The sequence below is a fragment of the Triturus cristatus genome, chromosome 3_2, assembly GCF_964204655.1.
Source record: "Triturus cristatus chromosome 3_2, aTriCri1.1, whole genome shotgun sequence".
NCBI classification, from domain to species: domain Eukaryota; kingdom Metazoa; phylum Chordata; class Amphibia; order Caudata; family Salamandridae; genus Triturus; species Triturus cristatus.
In genome coordinates this window covers 1,088,274,526-1,088,294,086 of record NC_140584.1, presented here as the reverse complement: position 1 = coordinate 1,088,294,086, position 19,561 = coordinate 1,088,274,526, and the positions used below count along the sequence as shown (strand labels likewise).

Here is a 19,561-nt window from a genome sequence, read left to right as displayed (position 1 = left end):
CTTCTTCAGGCCAGGAGGGAGCATGAAGTCGGGGTAGTGAGTCCTGATTCCTGGCAGGAGACATTAGAGTTCCTTAGAGAAGGTGGTGGTTGGTGTATATCACATTACCAGAAAAGTGATGGCGAAGGGCAAAGGGACAGGAAATCAGTGCCTAAAACTGCACAAAGAGAACATAGATATCCAAGCCACAAAATGCACTAGAGCCTGAAATGACACTGATCGGGCTCTTTCCAAAGCAGTCCTGGTTGCCAGGAAGAGCCACTTCAAATGAAACACTGCCTGCCAATATCAAATGTTATCTAAACTCGTTGTCCTGGGAGAACTGCTTTAGGTAAACACTGTGAAGATGGTTTGTAAACCACACATGGTCATTAGGCAGTAGCAGGAACACTCAACGTAAATAAATACACGCTTCTGGTTCAAGCAGAGACACCAAAACCTTCAGGAGTCGGGCTATTAGCTGAAGGTTCATCACATCGCTTCTCTCCCCTGTAAACCCTCACAAACTCTGACCCTCTGTGCTGAGGACATCATCCATGTTATGTCCCTTTTGGTAGTAAAGGTGGAATCCCACTGCTGCATCGACCTTTGGAAGCTCAGACAATAGTCCATAGTCCCAGCACCATTGAATCAATGATAGATTTTTAAAGCGCACGGCTACTCCGAGGAGTATCCCGGCGCTAGCAGGAGAGCCCAGGTGCACCGTCCCATACCGGAAGAACTACTTCTCCTCAGAGAAAAAACAAGTCTTATGCTTTTTATGGAAGACGGGCTCAGAATCAGCCAATCGCAGCTCACAGGAGAGCTCATTGGAGGTCTTTGCAGCCCAAAAAGAAAAGGCCTTCCCGCCCCTTCGAACCCAATTAAAGTGCAGAATAACTGAAAGAGAAGTGGAGGAGGAGCACAGTTTGTGGGGGGAATATACTGAGTAGATTTATCAGCCAAATATCGAGGGCTATCACTAATGCTTTGTGGAAGATGCATTTTTGAACAGGCAGCCAACGCAAAACCTTGAGCAGCTGTCGTTGAGGAACGCCTAGGCGGACTGAACAGTAGCCTGGCTGCCGCGTTTTGAACCACCTGCAGGCGCTACACCTGCGCTTAAGCAGCTCCCAAGCAGAAAACATCCGCATAGTCAACACGCAAAGTGATCATGGCATGGAACACTACTCTTCTTGCCTCCAATAGCATTCACATCCGCCTCACAAAGCCATGGAAACTCCGTTCATTGTTCATTGTGAACAACAAATTGGTAAATATGTTGATGGCAACTCTCTTCTGAGTCCTTAAAGAAGCTACTAAACTGGGGCACTATTTCACAATGACTTGTGCACTCTCTTTGGTTAGGAATCCTTAGGCCTGCTGATTTATTTGCAGTTAGCTGTATTTACCACACCTTTAAATCCTGTACATTGGGAAAAGCATGTAATTAAAGATCCTTATTACAAGTTGCAACCTGTTAGGCGGTCAGATCCTATGGCCGCTCACACACCTACATCTTCACAGTCCTAGCAAGTACCGCAGCCCTGGTACTTTGTTTTGCAGTACGGCTGGATGGTGTGATATGGTAAGTGTCTCATCTCAAGTGCCTGAGGAGCAGCTCTCTTTTCTGTTCTAAACAGGAGCTTGGCATCCTTGAGGGCCTGCACTCACCAGAGCCTTAGGTACCAGTTTTGACGAGCAGTTTGGAAGAAGAAATCCCCACGCCCGGCTCCTTAGTGATCATAGTGAACACGCCTGAGGCACCTACGAGCAGTTTAGAAGAAGTTTCCTCACCCGGCCCCACCATTGATTACCAAAACGTTTCTCCGCACATGGTGTAGTTGGAAATGCTGTTCTACACATATTCACACCTTGAATTGTATACTCTGAAGATGAGTGACTTATTATATCTTTCAAGCTCCAGAAGAGCCAGCGGAGTCTTAATAGAGAAGCTCCCAGTTCTGAGTCCTGAAGAAAACTCGTTCAGTAATACTTGGGTTCGAAACGTGTCTCAACATCAACAGCAACCAGAAGCGACTAAATTAGATTGTTGTTTAGGGAAAGAATACAGTATATTGTTTAAAAGAAACAGTCCCTTGTTAGACAACATTGGTTTACACATGGTTGCTAAGCCCATTAGTTGCGAGCATCAGTACATTTAATAGTTTGTTTTAAGATCTTCGTGATGGGCGAGTTGATTTCAAAACTGTATTCATGAATTTATGTTATAAGTTACAGATAAGATGTTCAGTCTCCTGCTTTATGTGTGGTCCATGTTTTTCATATTGTGTATGTAATACGTTTTGGGGTGTTTAACTTTTAATTTCTGTGTTTAAACGTTCTCTGTGGTATTATATGTTTTTGAAACCGGGTGGTTGGGTGTTTGAATTTTGTAACACACTCTGCCAAAATGACAAACCATTGAAAATGAATGAAATCAATGTCAAAATGAGTTTGATGATCACTATTATTAAATAGAGTGCTCATTGGTACTATGCGAGTGGAGTGATAATCGGTTTTGACACTTTTTGTGTGTGTATTCACGGTGGCTTAGCCGTACCAATTGTAGGGGCCCATCCCCTCTGATTATCTAATAAATCAATCAAGGCATTTTTTGTATAATGCTTAGGTGTAATAAAAGTGGTAAGGAGGGGTTGACTCCCTTGAAAATTCAATTTGATGGCATGCCATCCTGCAGTCTAAAGTACTGAAAACGTTGGCACCATCCATTTTGGTCAGTAAATTCTGGGTATGAAGAAATGGATGACGATCCACTATAATTTACAGACAACAAATAGACACACAATCTTAAATATCTTTATTTTTTTTTTATCCATTACCATAGGAGAAACCCAGACCGAAGCATCAGCTGGCTCAATCACCCCTACATTTCTCTTAGAATTGCAGATCATTCCTTCATTACACTGATGTGAATACTCCTGAGTTTGAGAGATACCGCATTCTGTTTTTAAAACCAGTATATCAATGCACGGTGGAGTGTAGGGCATTTCAACCTTCTCCTGCCCAGAACAAGTGTGGGTGGTATGATTGTTATGGTTGTAAAATGATGGACTACTGTGTCAGACGCTGCAAATCCCCCCCAAGCATAAATTGAGTGTGTCATGGATAATCTGTTTGCATTGTTGTGTCGGGTGGGGGAGGGAATGGAGCTAACACACCTTCATTAAGCCTGTGTGTGCTATGGCACTTTTGTTGTGTAGAAGCTTACATGTTTGAGCTATGAACTAGATTCAGGTCAACAGACAGACAAGTAGACACATGTTTGGGGATAGATCATCAGAGCAAGGCCTATTTCTTGTGTGTAACCAATAGGGCTATCTACTCTGCCAGTGTGAGTTGAGGCGTAACCCTGCCTTCTGTGAGCAAGCAAAGGGTACCCTTCTGTTTACAGTGAGCAAGGCAAAGCTGAGCATTGGATTACTCTGCCTAGACTGAGTGATCGTGCTTTTGTCTGTGAAAAGGGAGCAATGTCTCTTCTGACGCGAGCAAATGAGGGGTAGTTCTGCTGCCTAGACAGAGCGAGGTGGTCTTCAAGAAATGGCTCTGTTGTGGTAATGTTAAGCCTGTTACTCCTGTTTCTGGATGGGTGTCAGTTTATTCCCTGTCTTCATACTGCTGTGTTCTAAGAACTTTGACCAGAAAGAACAGGAAGGTACAAAGTCCATGCCAGTGGACACCACTTTCCCAGCCCTTGCCATTCAGTCAACAAATCATTGTTTCGAGGCTCAGTAGTCCATATGGATGAACCAGCCTGCATCTCCCAGAATGCATTGATTTGGTCAAAGAAAGTTTTGGACTGGAAACTTGGTGCCCTAATTACATGAGACATCTTGTACCATTCATCAAAACCTGTCTCCAAAGTTCTCCACTGGCCAAAATATGGTTAAGCCTGACCATATAATAGTGAATAATCTACAACCACAACCAATGGTTTACTGACTAAAATTGGGATAAATCTTGATTCTGATTTCTTGAAGGTTTCTAAAATGTATGTATTATAGAATGATGACGCTGAGATTTTCCCTTGTGTGGTTTATGTATTCATACTAAAATATATATCATTCTCTTTGAACCAGTTCAGGAATACAGGGTTAAATTGTAGGCGTTTCAGACAGTTTTGTTGCAACTCCAATGCTTTTCAGAAAGATTTGATGTCTGAATTTAGATTGAGGGGTCTGCTTGCCAGTTATGGAGTCTCCAGTGGGGTCTGAGAGGCTTCTCTTGCAGGACTCCGCCATGGCTCTTATTTGTAAACCCATATCTCTGCTGCCTTTTGATTTGTCTTTCCTTGCACAGCAGTCTTATGACTCTGTTGACCATTATTCATCCTGTTTTCTTTACTCTTGCTTCACTTACATTATTAATCAGTTTGTAAAGTCTTGTAAGCAATTGAACTCTTGAATGCAGCAGGGACCATCCCTTATTTATTTTTTAGGGCTGATCTGTAAGCTGTTCCACAGAGAATGAAATGGTGGTCTAGAGTTGACCTTTGGTAGTACTAGGATTTTGTTACGTTAAGTTTTATAAAGCGTACTCACCCAAAGGTTTCTTGGCACTAGGAAGGACATCAGCTGAAACAGTAGGAACCCATCAGGATTAGCATGTGTGTCTTACATTTGTCCTTGAAGAAAAATATGTGTGGGGGGAATGAACTTACTATGTAGCGGAAGGGAATCCCGGACAACTGGGGCAAAATAGGGGCGGGGGAGAACATTTACCATATTTAAGTTTATTGAACCAGGGAACTTCCAATAAATGGGGAAAAAATATCCAATGAGAGTAAGGATAGGTAAGTTTTGGCTAGAATGGTGGGAGTTGGCCCATTACCAATACGGTGCACCTGACAGTCACGAGCATTATCCTGGCTTGTACAGGACCCAATGGAGTTCAAAACAGAGAGACCGTGATAATCTTCCAGGCGTATTCATTTAGAGGACATCACAGTAGCCAAGATAAAGTGCATTGCAATAGTCGAGGTTAGACTCTATAAAGGCTGAAACAGTAGTTTGACTACCGGCCAAGGTCAAAGTAAAATTATTTTGTGCACTTTCTACATCTGGAAGGTGGAGGAAGCAACAACTGCCACAACCTGCATCAGCATATTCAGTCCAGAGTCAATGTTGACACCGGGACTTTTAATGACTGGGTTATGGTTAGGATGAAGCCATGAATGTGATCGCTGCATACTAGACAATCAGAAGTCTGAGCTACCACCAACAACTAATGCCCTGGCCCTATCAATGTTTAACTTAAGCCGGTTCCTTCCCACCCTGTTCTTGACAACCAACATACAATCTTATTACGTAGAATCTCCTACAGTCCTACAACTAAGGTGGAGTAGTAGCTCAGTGTTATCTGTTTAAATGTAGAATTGAAAGACATGAGAACAGAAGAGAGAAGCATGCGAGTCAACAGATACTAAATAGCTATGGGGATCGAGTGGTGCCTAGTGGAATTCCACAACATATGTCAGAAGTGATGAACCCTAAAAAAATCTTCTCTATGCGATTGGCTAAGAACACTGAAAACCAGGTGAAGATGTGACCACCTAACCCAATCACTTGCAGTTTGTCAAGAAGGAAGCAGTGGTTGACAGTGTCAAAGGCCACTGACGGGCCTACTAATATCAGAGCACAGACCCTGCTGGAGTCTGCAGACATGTGAAGGTCTAAGGCGCCATGACCACTTCCTCAGAGCTGTGGCCTTGGCAGAAGCCAGCCTAGTGTCATGAAGGATATTACTGTTCTCTAAGAAAAATCAAAGCTGGTTAGCCACATTGTGCTGAAGAATCTTTGCCATGACAGGAAGAAGGGATATAGAGATTTATATGTAGAAGGGGGGACAGGAAGGATCCAAACCTGAATTTTTCAGGAATAGGCCTAGAACACCTTCTTTGAACTGATCGAATACCTTGCCAGTGGAGAAAGGCGAAGTAATCGGCTTAGACAAGTCAAGATACTTATGTCAATTGGATGAAGACAGTGAATCATCTCCCTTAAAGGAGAGCAGGATTTGTAAACCTGAACTGGCAGTTACAAGATCTGAAAGTGAAAAGAGATGAACATGTTTTAATGCAACGGACGAGGGTAATGGGCTGACTCCAAGTTTTTTTAATCTGGGAGATATTTTTTGAAAAATAAGAAGATATTTCCTCTCAAAGTGCTTGAAAAGGAGGTAAAAGAAGGTCTAGAGAGGCAGTGACAGTGAGTTCTACCATTCTAAAGATCTCCTGTTTTTATAGTGAGATGTCAAAGTTTCATTCAGAATTAAAAAAAAAAAAAATCTTTCTTTAAACTTATTTTTAATTAGAGACTCCAGCAAAAAAAAGAAAGGAACAGGCAGTACATGCATATTGAGAATCCGTATTACAGAGCTAAAGCATCTTGGCAACCTCTATGTGTCCCACTTATAGCAGAGCCCAGCTCACCTATCCAACTGCACAATACTTTTTGCTGTAAAAACATATTCCAGTCCTGTGCACTTATGTGCTGTCCTGCAACACGAAGCAAATGAGACAGCTCGTCATCACTAGGGTCCAGGTGGCAATCACTGCGCATAGTCCTAAACAGCCTTATCGGTCCTCTGTGCAGATGCAGAGTTTATGTCTCATCTGTGCCCTTTGTGTTGCTGGATGTAACAGACACGCACTGCTTGCATGTAACAGCGCCATTACCCCATAGCGTCTTGCTAGATGTAGTTCAGTTTTTCACACAAAGTTCATATTATTTTTCAGCTAATGCGTCTTTCAAAGTTTTATCTCTAGACACCAGTGTTTCGGGATTACTCTTTCATCAGTATAGAATATTTACAGGTTGCTGGACATGCTGCCAATTTACTCCAGTATAATCCTACTCCTAGCGTGCAGGCATTCCAAAGCTCGTCCGCTTGGGGCCGGCTCATGAGAGCCTTTTATCAGTGAAAGTGGGTTTGTGGAAATTTAGCGTGCAAACTGAACATTATCTGCGCCATCTTGCCTCTCCCCAGCGCCACGCACAACGAATGCACGGCCGCCATTTTAGGCACCCCACTCTCTCCCCGCTCACTCTCGACCGCCAGCGCTTTCCCCTGGAAAGCATCCCCCGCGCGCCGGCCACCCCCGCTCTCTCATACAGGCCATAAACCCTCTCCTTCTGCGCGACCCTGCTACGGAACCACTTCCAACCGACAACCCATACATGGTCATGCCTCTCCTTTGATAACCCCCTTCCTCTGCGCCCCATTGTCTGAACTGGTCCCAGGCCATCACCTAGCCCTGCGGATGCAGTTTACTGCCCCTACTGTAAGGGAAACACCCCACATCAAAGGGATTACAGTAGATCAAAGCCCCTACCCCCTGAGACCCGGCCAGTTGCACACACCCCCGGGAATTAGCGGAATTCCCTGCTGCGCGATAGCCATCTCCCACTGCGGGTAGGGTGGGAACTTCTACTGTATCTATGTGTGGGATCGGATCTGAGCCGGGGCTTCAGGGGATGTTCTTTCAGGCATCAAGGGAATCTCAAGAATGTACTATGTGTAATAAAGCAATAAACCAGTGTATAAGAGACCAGGTCTCAGAGATGCAGTTAGAGCACCTCGTGACGATACCTTGCTGTCTGATCTGATGTGTTCTGCTCCGACGGAATAAAACTTTGTTTCCTGCCTTCCAGTCTCCGGCGCCTGCCTCTTTTATTGGTAAATTATCGAGTGGTATGAGAGGCGATTACCGCCGGGCAAATACTTGAGAGATTATCGACTGAAACTGCCGCTACCATTTAACAATTGGCGTCCCAAACGTGGGGCCCATCAGCGACACGTGGATCCAGTGGGAGAGGTCCCGACGACAGAGTGAACGACTGCAACGATCGGGAGAGCTCCTGCCCAATAGACCCTCGTCTGGCAGCCGATCATCCGAACTTCACTGGTTCCGAGCAGACCTCTCTCGAGTGATCTACGGTCCTGACTGGGAACCATCAGGAGTGCCGCGGCAAATACGGAGAATAGAGGACGATCGGGCGCTGGAGGCGGAAGACGAGAAACTGTCCACGCGGTCCGGGTAAGGTCGTGAAATACGACAAAAGTGCGAAATAATTGATTGATTGTTTGAATACTAGTATTGCTCATTGATTGTGCTCATTGATTGTTCTCTTTGAGATATTCGCTGTCTACAAACGGGGAGGAGTAGAAATACTCTCTCTCTCTCCCTTTGCAGATGGTGAAGGGTAGGTAACGCAGACTTTTGTCCCCGTTGAAACCCGTCGTGCCTATCTTTATCTCCCCATTGATTGATTGTCCGAACATTGATTGTTTTGAAGAATAGTGCTTTTGAGATATTCTCTGTTTGCAAATAACGTGGAATAGGAATATTCTGTCTAGTCTTTGCAAATAGTGAAGGGTAGGTAACGCAGACTTTTGTCCCCGTTGAAACCCGTCGTGCCTATCTTTATCTCCCCATTGATTGATTGATTGATTGTCCGAACACTAGTTGTTCGATATTGGTTCTTTGGAGGTATTCTCTGCTTACAAATAACGAAGAATAGAGATATTCTGTCTAGTCTTTGCAAGCAGTGAAAAGATAGGTAGTGCTGACTTTTGTCCCCGTTGAAACCCGTCATGCCTATCTTCTCCCCACTGATTGGTAGTTGGTTCTGCCCGGACCGCTTATTAGAGGTGAACCATCCGGCTCCACTGGAAGGCACCCCTAATAAGGACATGTTCACTAAATATGGACTAGTCGCCGTAGCTTATAGCAAGCTGTGGCATAAATATACCAAGAAGGACCCCGAAAGTCAGTGGCCACTGATGGGATCCTTCGACGACCATAAGATAGAAGCGCTAGAAATAGCTCTGCGTAGCAATAAGACGACGCCTACTATGCTTGACAGTATCGGCATGTGGCGCAAAGAAGCAACGCAACGGAAAAAGAGGGAAGAAGTAAAAGCAGAAAATGAATTACGAAAGGCAGCTCACCTTGCCGCTAAAAAGTTAGAAGAAGACATAAAAGAGAGAAGGGAAACTAAACTAAGACAGGAGCCCGAAACCTCAGGCCAGTACGCTGTTAGGACCCCTTCTTTGCTCTACCCTGAGTTGTCCTCCAAGCAGCGAACGAATGACGAATTACTGTTAGGTCCCCCGATCATTTACATGCCCCCTCCGTATGCACCCTCCCAATCAATAGTACAACACCCACAACCCCCGAACACGAGCGAAAGCAGTACAAGGGCCTCGGCCCTCACGGCCTCCGCGCCGGCTGAACCTCTTGTGCCGAACCCAACGTCGACTACAACGCTAGACGACCATGAGATAGGAAAGAAAGAGTCCACCAGAATGAATCGATTAACTAAGGATGAAAGATCAGGAATCGATAGAATAGTAGGGACGCTGGTGGAGCGAAAAGAAAGTGAGGAGTATATAACAGACGTGTATAGCTCGTATGCCGACAGCCGCAGACGACACTTCGTCGTACGGCTCTGTTATCACGCCCTGAATGCATATGAGGACAGATACCACGATAAAGGTCCCGAAGGCTTAGCGGCCCTATATAGGAAGGTAGACATTGGGGAAGAAGGAGAGGGCGATGTAACGAACCTCTTCACTCGTACACTCGAGGTCTACCGACACCTCAAAGAACATGGACAGACCACCAAAACAGAAACCCCCATAGCAACCAAGCCCCAGGGAGGAAGGGCCGATGCCATGATGCCCATTAAAGAAGCTGCCCTCTACTGGGTCCCCCCACGGGGTCAGGGAACACACGACGACATCAACCACCAAGATGCGAAGGGAAGGGTTGTATATAACTGGGTCTACCAGCCGTGGGACCGGCAAGATATTTTGACCTTTAGAAAGACTCTACCCGACTTGAGAAAGAACCCGACCGCCTTCTACACTGAATTGGGTACAGCCTTAGGCTCAACGATAATGACGTTGGCAGATATCGACTTGTTCTTTGGGCTATGCCTGCCGGCTGATGTGTGGAAACAAATCCGGAAAGTTGACCACGCCGAGCCGTTCGGATATACCTGGGTACAACTCGATACCATAGACAAGCAGCGAGAACCTGGACAGAAACCCCCGAAAGCCATCTTAGAGCTCCCAGACAAGATTGTACAAAAGCTGAAGACTCTAATCCCAGAAAGAAAGGTAGACTGGTCGATAGTGACGGCTTGCCGCCAGAAACCCCAGGAGGATGTGTCTGAATACTTCTCCCGATTCGAGACTGTGTTTTCCGATTACAGTGGCCAAGACATGACCACCGCAACCGGACACCACCTCTTTGTCCAGAATTATGTAAAGGGTCTGTCTCAAGAAGTCTCCCAGAAGCTACAGACCAGCGAGAGTAGTTGGGCAGCCTCCAAACCCGCAGCAATTCTCCAGATGGCCCAATACTACGAAAATCAGAAGAACGAGAACGATAGGGCGTCAGAGAAGAAGAAAAAGGAATTAAAGGAGAGGGTGATGATAGCACAGTTGCAAGGGGTGACCATAGGAAGGGAACCCCCAAAAGAGAATTACCAACCAACCGCCCCCAGAAAGCTACCCCCTAGAGACCATACACCTACACCCTACAACGGACGGAGAGACTTAGATGGAAATCAATGTGCGTTCTGTAGAGGGTTCGGACACTGGAAATCCCAGTGCCCGGTCCTTCTGGAAATAAACAAGAATAGGGACCCCAGAGACACAGCATATGACCCCAGAAATAGAGGACAGGGACGAGGGCACACGAACAACACCATCAACGATAGGCCAGGCAGACCAAACACCTTTGATCGCCCCCGCCAAAACCAGTGTCAGCAGTCCGACTATGAGAGCACTCATGACTTCGCATAGGACCGCCAGGGGCAAGGGAGGGATCCAGTCGAACTCTGTGTTGACCAGCAAGGTCCTTACGTCACCGCTAAGGTCTTGGGCACAAAATCTCCATTCCTGGTAGATACTGGGGCGACACGTAGTGCGTTATCTAAACGACTGATTCCTAGGGCACCCTTGTCTGGCTCACACGTAACCTCAATAGGCTTTGACGGAACGCCCTCCACTAACCCCTTATCAGCATTAATCTCCTTTGACTTAGAAGATAACACCACTGACACGACCTTTCTGCTCTCCTCCAACACCCCCGATGCTATTATGGGACTTGATTTGCTAAAACATTTTCGAGCCACTATCAGATGCTCCCCAGACGGAGTTCGAGTCATCCTACACGATAACCCAGATCTGTCCAGACCCTGTCACACACGGCGTATGCTCTCTATAACCGATGCTGATATGTCCCTACTCGACACATTACCTTCACATCTATGGGCTAAAACCGACTCAGATGTAGGGCGCATGGTGATCGACCCGGTACACATAACCGTCCGACCGGACGCAGTGCTCCCAAAGCTTCCACAGTATCGGATATCACCCGAAGGCGAGAGGGCATTGGTGGAAATCATCGAGTCCCTGGTCGAGGCAGGAGTGGTAGAAGAAGTAGTGAGTAATGTTTGCAACAGCCCTATCCTACCCATTGTAAAGAAGCAAGGCGAGGGGGATGAGAAAGCCTACCGTTTCATTGTTGACTTGCGAGAGGTTAACAAAGTAGTCATACCCCAGTACCCCGTAGTCTCAGACATCACCACCATCCTCACCCTGATTCCATCCACCGCCACCATCTTTACTGTTATTGACCTCAAGAACGCATTCTTTTCCATCCCCATCCACCCAGACAGCCGCTACCTGTTCGGCTTCACTTTAAAAGCCCGTTCGTACAGATTCTGCAGGGCACCCCAAGGCTACACTGAGAGTCCCAGTATTTACAGCCAAGCCCTCAAGAGGCAACTGGATGCAGTCCAACTACCCGATGGAGTGGTATTGATACAGTACGTCGATGACATTCTTTTGGCGGCCGACACCACTCCTCTTGCCGTCACAGCCACCATTCACCTCCTCCGCTTCCTTGCGGAGAACGGTCACAAGGTCTCCAGAAAGAAATTGCAATTCTGCCAGCCCCAGGTAACTTATCTAGGCCACCTACTATCCAAAGACGGGAGGAGACTTACCCCTGACCGAATTCAAACCATCCTAGAAACCCCTGTTCCCAAAACTCAGAAGCAAGTACGATCCCTAGTGGGCCTCACCTCCTTTTGTCGACAGTGGTTGCCAAACTTCAGTCTCACCATAAAGCCTCTGCTTTCCCTGCTGGCTAAGGATGTCCCCTTCCCCCTCCCCTGGACACCCGAATGCCAATCCTCCTTCAAAGAATTACGAGACGCCCTCTGCTCGGCCCCAGTCCTAGGAACCCCAGACTACACTAAACCTTTCTCCCTCTACACCCACGAAAGGGAGGGATGTGCGTTGTCTGTCCTAACCCAGTCCATAGGCCCTAAGCAACGCCCTTGTGCCTACTTCTCTGCCACTCTCGACCCCGTAGCCAGAGCCTTGCCCGCCTGCCTTCGAGCAGTAGCCGCCGCTGCTGTCTCTATCCGACAAAGTGAGGGGATCGTGCTCTCGAACCCCCTCACAGTATTGGTACCCCATGCTGTTGATACCCTCCTGAACCAAACCAAGACTCAACACCTGACTAGCGCACGACTGACTGGGTATGAACTGACTCTGCTTGCACCCCATATCACATTGAAACGATGCACCACTCTGAATCCAGCTACTCTACTACCTCTCCCTGACGCTGACCCCAATGCATCCCCTATACATGACTGCGTGACCCTCACCGACGAACAAACCAAGAGTAGGGTTGACCTCCGGGATACTGCCTTCCCGGACCCTGACGGAGAACTGTGGGTGGATGGCTCATGCATCAAGCTCCCTGATGGCACCACCTCAGCTGCCTATGCAGTCACCACAGCCCGAACAGTTGTTGAGACAGCCCGCATCACACAGCGATCCGCACAGGCGGCTGAACTAATTGCCCTCACACGAGCCTGCATCCTGGCAGCAGGGACAACCGCAAACATTTACACAGACAGTCAGTATGCCTTTGGGGTAGTTCACCACTTCGGGCTCTTATGGAAAGAGAGGGGATTCTTGACTTCTCATGGCACACCCATCCTGCATGGAGACCTAGTCTCTGCCCTGACCGAAGCAGTCCTCCTCCCCACACGGTTAGCTGTGATCAAATGCCAGGCACACAAGAAGGTGACAGACATTATAGGACAGGGAAATGCACTAGCTGACATTACTGCCCGAACCACAGCCGAGAATAGGTCCACGACCCGCATGTACGTGACCAGGTCACAAACTGAGAAATGGAAGGATGCTAGGGAAACGATTAGGGATATCCAACTAGCCAGCACACCACACGAATTAACTGAATGGGCCCGGGTAGGATTGAAGGACGATGACGGTTGTTGGCGTACTAAAGACTCGAACAAATGGCTGCTACCCGACTCATACTTGATCCCCATGCTGACCATGGCACACTCCCCCGCACACATAGGGTCTGCCCCCATGATCGAACTCATCTCCAAAGTCTGGCACAACGACAGAATACCAGACTCAGCCAAACGTCTGGTCCAACAATGCCTAGTATGCCTCCAACACAACCCTGGGAAAGGAACTGCTGTACCCCGGGGAGGGTTTGGGGTCCCCAATCACCCCTTTGAAGTCCTACAAATGGACTACGTCCAGCTAGAAAGGTGCCAAGGTTTAAAGTATGTGCTTGTCGTTGTGTGTGCCTTCAGCAAGTGGGTGGAAGCCTACCCAACCCACGACAACACCGCTATGACTACCGCAAAAGTACTACTGAAGGAATTCTTCCCCCGATACGGCCTTTGTCGAATTTTGTGGAGCGACAATGGCCCCCACTTCGTAGCCGAAGTTATCCAACTCATCTTAAAAGGGTTGGGTGTAAAACAGAAGTTCCATGCGGTCTTCCATCCCCAATCTGCAGGCCTGGTTGAGCGACACAATGCCACATTGAAGCTTAAGATAGCAAAAATAGTCGCCACCACAGGACTAAGATGGCCAGACGCCCTCCAACTAGCATTGCTATCAATGCGTTCCACCCCCACCAAACACCACTTAACCCCCTACGAGGTCGTCTTCGGGCGGCCCATGAACCTTTGGACTGCACCAAAACCATCATCCATCCACGACGTCCCGGACGTCCTCATGTCTGACTATTTGTATAACCTAACTAAGACGTTGTCTGTTATCCATCAGCAGGTGCTGCACGCCATTCCCGATGTTTCCAGGGGCCCGGGACACGACATCCAACCCGGTGACTTCGTCTTAGTGCGTAACTTCCAGCGCACCAAGAGTCTGGAGCCCCGGTGGACGGGCCCCCTGCAAGTCCTGATCACCACCCGAACAGCTCTTCGAGTGGAGGGGAAACGCAATTGGCTGCATGCACACCACTGCAAGAAGGTATCACCGACCCTGACAACCACGGACAACATCACCGCCCAAGAGGAACTTCTGGACAAAGACCGACCACCCCTGAGCCGCTGCCCAGATACAGAGACACTCGAGTCAGTAAGATATCCTGATCCCACTGTGCCATCCAAAGAAGGGTATAACTTGCGACGAAAGGAGAGAACTTCGGCTAAGCAGACCACAAGCTAAGTGGAAATCTCAAAGCGGTAGCCTAGTCACCTCAAAGGCCACCAGGAGAGAAACCAAACAAAGTCTGTGGTTCTGCCCGCTACCGAGTCTCTTGAAGGTGATGGAAGCGCCCAACATGAAGATGATGGAAGCAACCGGACGTCCGAAGATCCACTACAGAAACCCAAAGACTGACCGAATGCACAGCTTAAAGACTATTGCACTTTTCATTACCCTTCTCTTTTGCCTTCTCCTCATGGTCACCTTCTGGATCATGGAGGAGAGCACACCCGCTCATAAGACATTACTGACCACCGTTCAACCTACCACCACGAAAGAACATCATCTGATCTCGCTTTCACCCCAACTCCGAGAAAGGCGTAAGGAGTTCTGGAATAACTCTTTTGTGCAGTTGCTCCACCAACACAATCTTGCTACTAACGCCACTAATTGCTGGATCTGTGGACTGCTACCACATGCCACTGGACACTCTATCCCTTTCATCCCTTCACCTTTTTCTGTCCATGGTTCCTGCCTCGCCTGGCTAATCCTCCTGCAAGAAAGCTACAAGGACAATGCCACTTCCGGCAGAACCATGTCACACTTTTACCATGGGTTCTGGCTGAACAAAACTGGAAGAACTTCTGCCCTCTTCTGCCCTCTGAGATCGAACACTTCCTTTCACATGGACATCCCTGCCAAAGAACGAGTTGAAATGCAAGTGTTCAACAATCCAGCCAGACCCACCTTCTCTTACCTCCGGAAACGGACGGCCGCCACCCTAACAGTGGCCCTGTCCGTCATCAACATCACTGGGTCTGTATGCCTCGAAGGCCTGGGGGCACAGCTGGTGGGCCACAGCTCCTGCCTCATCACCCGAACATTGGACTCAGTTGACCCACCCTCCTTTGTTGCCTCCCCGAATATGTACTTCGTCTGTGGTACTAAGGCCTACACCTGGCTTCCGAAAGGTTGGGGAGGCACCTGCTACATCGCCTTTGTCCTTCCTCCGACGTATGTGGCTCCAGCAAACCATCACCGACAGAAACGGGCCAAAGACATTGTGCAGGCCGACTCCACCGGAGCACAGTTCATGGACGCAGTCAAAGGCCTTGTTCCACTCTGGGGTCCAATGGCAAACAGCCGTGCCATCCGCCACTTAACCCAGGCAGTCGAAACGGCAATGAACATTACAGCTGGCGCCCTCGCCAACAACACCGCTGAGCTTCAGGCCGTCCGCCTGGTGGCTCTCCAGAACCGCCTTGTTCTAGACGTGGTTCTGGCAGATCGTGGAGGAGCATGCCGCATCATTGGGTCCAGCTGTTGTACCTACGTACCGGATAACTCACCCTCAGTCTACAAAGCAATTGAACATCTCCACAGACTGTCCGCAGAGGTTCATCAAGAACAAGAAGAATGGTCACTGGGGAGTTGGTTTTGGGACACTATTAAAGGTTGGGGATGGAGGCTGTTTTCATTTATCCTGATACCGATTGTGATACTATGTGGATGTTGCTTGGGGATTCAGTGTCTGCCACCTTTATGTTCGCTTTTTATGAACTGCATCTGCCCTAAGACTTTGGACTTTGAAACTGAGCGGATGAAAGCTCTGAACGAGGTGGAGGTACGGGGTATTATGGGGATAGATCCGAACTAAGCAAGCTGGCGAGACATGTTAAAAGGGAGGACTGTGGAAATTTAGCGTGCAAACTGAACATTATCTGCGCCATCTTGCCTCTCCCCAGCGCCACGCACAACGAATGCACGGCCGCCATTTTAGGCACCCCACTCTCTCCCCGCTCACTCTCGACCGCCAGCGCTTTCCCCTGGCGCTGCAAGCATCCCCCGCGCGCCGGCCACCCCCGCTCTCTCATACAGGCCATAAACCCTCTCCTTCTGCGCGACCCTGCTACGGAACCACTTCCAACCGACAACCCATACATGGTCATGCCTCTCCTTTGATAACCCCCTTCCTCTGCGCCCCATTGTCTGAACTGGTCCCAGGCCATCACCTAGCCCTGCGGATGCAGTTTACTGCCCCTACTGTAAGGGAAACACCCCACATCAAAGGGATTACAGTAGATCAAAGCCCCTACCCCTTGAGACCCGGCCAGTTGCACACACCCCCGGGAATTAGCGGAATTCCCTGCTGCGCGATAGCCATCTCCCACTGCGGGTAGGGTGGGAACTTCTACTGTATCTATGTGTGGGATCGGATCTGAGCCGGGGCTTCAGGGGATGTTCTTTCAGGCATCAAGGGAATCTCAAGAATGTACTATGTGTAATAAAGCAATAAACCAGTGTATAAGAGACCAGGTCTCAGAGATGCAGTTAGAGCACCTCGTGACGATACCTTGCTGTCTGATCTGATGTGTTCTGCTCCGACGGAATAAAACTTTGTTTCCTGCCTTCCAGTCTCCGGCGCCTGCCTCTTTCATTGGTAAATTATCGAGTGGTATGAGAGGCGATTACCGCCGGGCAAATACTTGAGAGATTATCGACTGAAACTGCCGCTACCATTTAACAGGTTGGAACCCCCTGCTTGCATTTAACAGCTTTGGAACGCCTGCACGCTATGAGTGGGATTATACCTGGGAAAATTGGCAACATGTTCAGCAACTTGTAAATATTCTATACTGGTGAGGGAGTAATCCCGAAACACTGGTGTATAGAGCTACGATTTTGAAAGAATATGAACTTTGTGTGAAAAACTGAACTACAACTACCAAGAAGCTATGGGTGTAATGGCTCTGTTACAAGCAAGCCGTGCGTTCCTACCTACTTTTACTGATAAAATGATCCTGTATGGTCCGGTCGCACAAGAACAGGCAGTGTTGGTGTCAGGCAGTTAGCGATCAAATTGGCCAGAATTGTAGCATTGCAATTGAAGAAGGACAACGGCCTGCAGTTGTCATAATACGGCGCTGGTTTATCTTGCTTAAAAGTGTAACGAGGACTGCCTCACTCAAGGTCGGGGGCAGCATGCATCTCGATCGAGCCTCTTTTATAAGTGGGGGTGTAGTATGCCCACAAAGCACTTATAGAATTCACCAGACAGCCCATCAGAGCCAGGGGCTTTACAGGTGATAAATGGTTGTTCGAGGGACTGGTACTGTGTCTCGAACCCAACCCAGGGCCGTATACTTTAAATACTCCACTATGCATGATTTGGACACTGGCCCTGCAGAGGCATATAGTTCGACAAAGTCAGTGCGGAACAACTAGAGGATGCTGGAAACATCTTGGTGGTACAAACCATCATTGCTCTCTATATGTGTAATTGTATTCACTGTCCAGGGATGCTTGATCGGGGTCACCAATGATTTTCTAGGGCATTCGCCCTCTCCATGCATACGTGCCTGGTCATATCTCTCCCGAAATCTACGCTCCCTTTCAGCGGTCTCTGAATATTTAGTGACTTTTTCCCCTGATTTGAGCATGCACCTGCTCACAGTTGTCAGGGTTCAGGGTTCCCTGTAGAATGTGTGATTCCAGTTCCAGTTGCAGCAAGTGCTCACGCAGCAATTACAATACACTGAAATACACTTACCCCCAATCGTTGCCTTGAAGGCCACCCATATAGTACCCATGCTAGCCACCTGTTCCATATTGACTTTAAAGTATTCCAGATTATCGATATGTAGCTACTCATAGAAGGGGCAGTCGAAGAGTGCCTCAGCATTTAGCCTCCAACATTCTCTCGCAGCCCTCACCCCAGGAACCTGCAACTGCAACAGCACCGGAGAGTGATCGGGCAAAGTGCGTTGCAAATGCCTCACTCCTGTCGCCCACAACCCCACATCACCCGTCACCACCCACAAGTCGATTCTTGACCAGGTGCCACCAGCTGCACAGTAAACTTGTATCTCCCTCACCTCAGGGTGGCGCTGTCTCCAAATTTCTAGCATTCCGTGTTCACACGATATGTCCCTGATATGTTTTACAGCCATTAGGTTCCCTCCAGAAAGGGGGCCCGATCTGTCAAAATACTATTGTAGAGCGCAGGTAAATTTGCCACCCTACAACAGTGAACCAGGGCTTGCAGAAAGCACTCTTCCCCCAGAGTCTATGATAAAATGTGGTGTCCTCTACATTAAGGCGCTAGCAGTTTACTATCATGAGACGGGAGGTGCCAAGCCTGCACCAGAGCACTACCTATCGGCCCTGGTTGCCCGCGAGTGACCACACTGCTTGGACAGGTGTTCCCTTCTGTATCATAATGGCCACACCATGAGAATATGATGAGTATGGGAAAGCCACACAATGAGATGCCCATCGCTGTGCAAGTGTAGATTGAGAGTGTGAGGTGAAGGGCATCTCCTGAAGCCGTGGGATGCTAACATGATGTCTCTCTGAAAAAGATAGTACCTGTTGCTTTGTGAGGGTTAGCTAGTCCTCCAACAGTCCATGTTAAACACAACCTTGTTTTTACCACTGCATTATGACTCTTAGGCAGGACTAGGGGGGTGGGCTGCGTTTGATTAGCAATGGGATATTTGTGCTACCTAGAAAGAATCTTAATGCTTGGTACATCAAAACAATTGAGCATTGTAATATGCAAGAGTGCCACGAATGTTCAACAACATAAGAACAACTCACCACCCCCACTATGCCACTCCGACACTGATGGCCTAATCCTATCAGGACATTCCCCCTCATTCGTTCTCTAAAAAACCTATGAATTTGATCTCGCAAACTGGGCAGCTTGTAAAAGTCCAATTAATCTAGATAACAAGGAACAAATAGGGTGTGACCCCTGAAGGCTGCCAGAAGTGCCACTGGAGGTTCTACCCTCAGAACATCAGCCAAAGAGGTGTTGGGGTAATCCATTGAGCACCCCAACTGCAGCCAGTGTCCAATGAATTGTGTTACAAGGCAACAGTGGGAGTCTATTTGGTGCATCGGGGAGTCCACACGTTCCAAGCCATTCTTGTTCCTCCAGGTATCTGCTAGATATATTGTTTTCCATAATATATGACTTTTAATCGGTCCAAGTAGAGCATAACATATTGTATTTCGCCTTCATGAGCTGTTTTTT

At 48.0% G+C, this 19,561-nt stretch overlaps 1 protein-coding gene across 1 annotated transcript in view; it reads left to right on the top strand.

Moving 5' to 3' along the window:
- Positions 1-19,561, top strand: part of COL26A1 (collagen type XXVI alpha 1 chain) — a 779,433-nt gene that overhangs the window by 79,734 nt on the left and 680,138 nt on the right. The window lies entirely within an intron of this gene.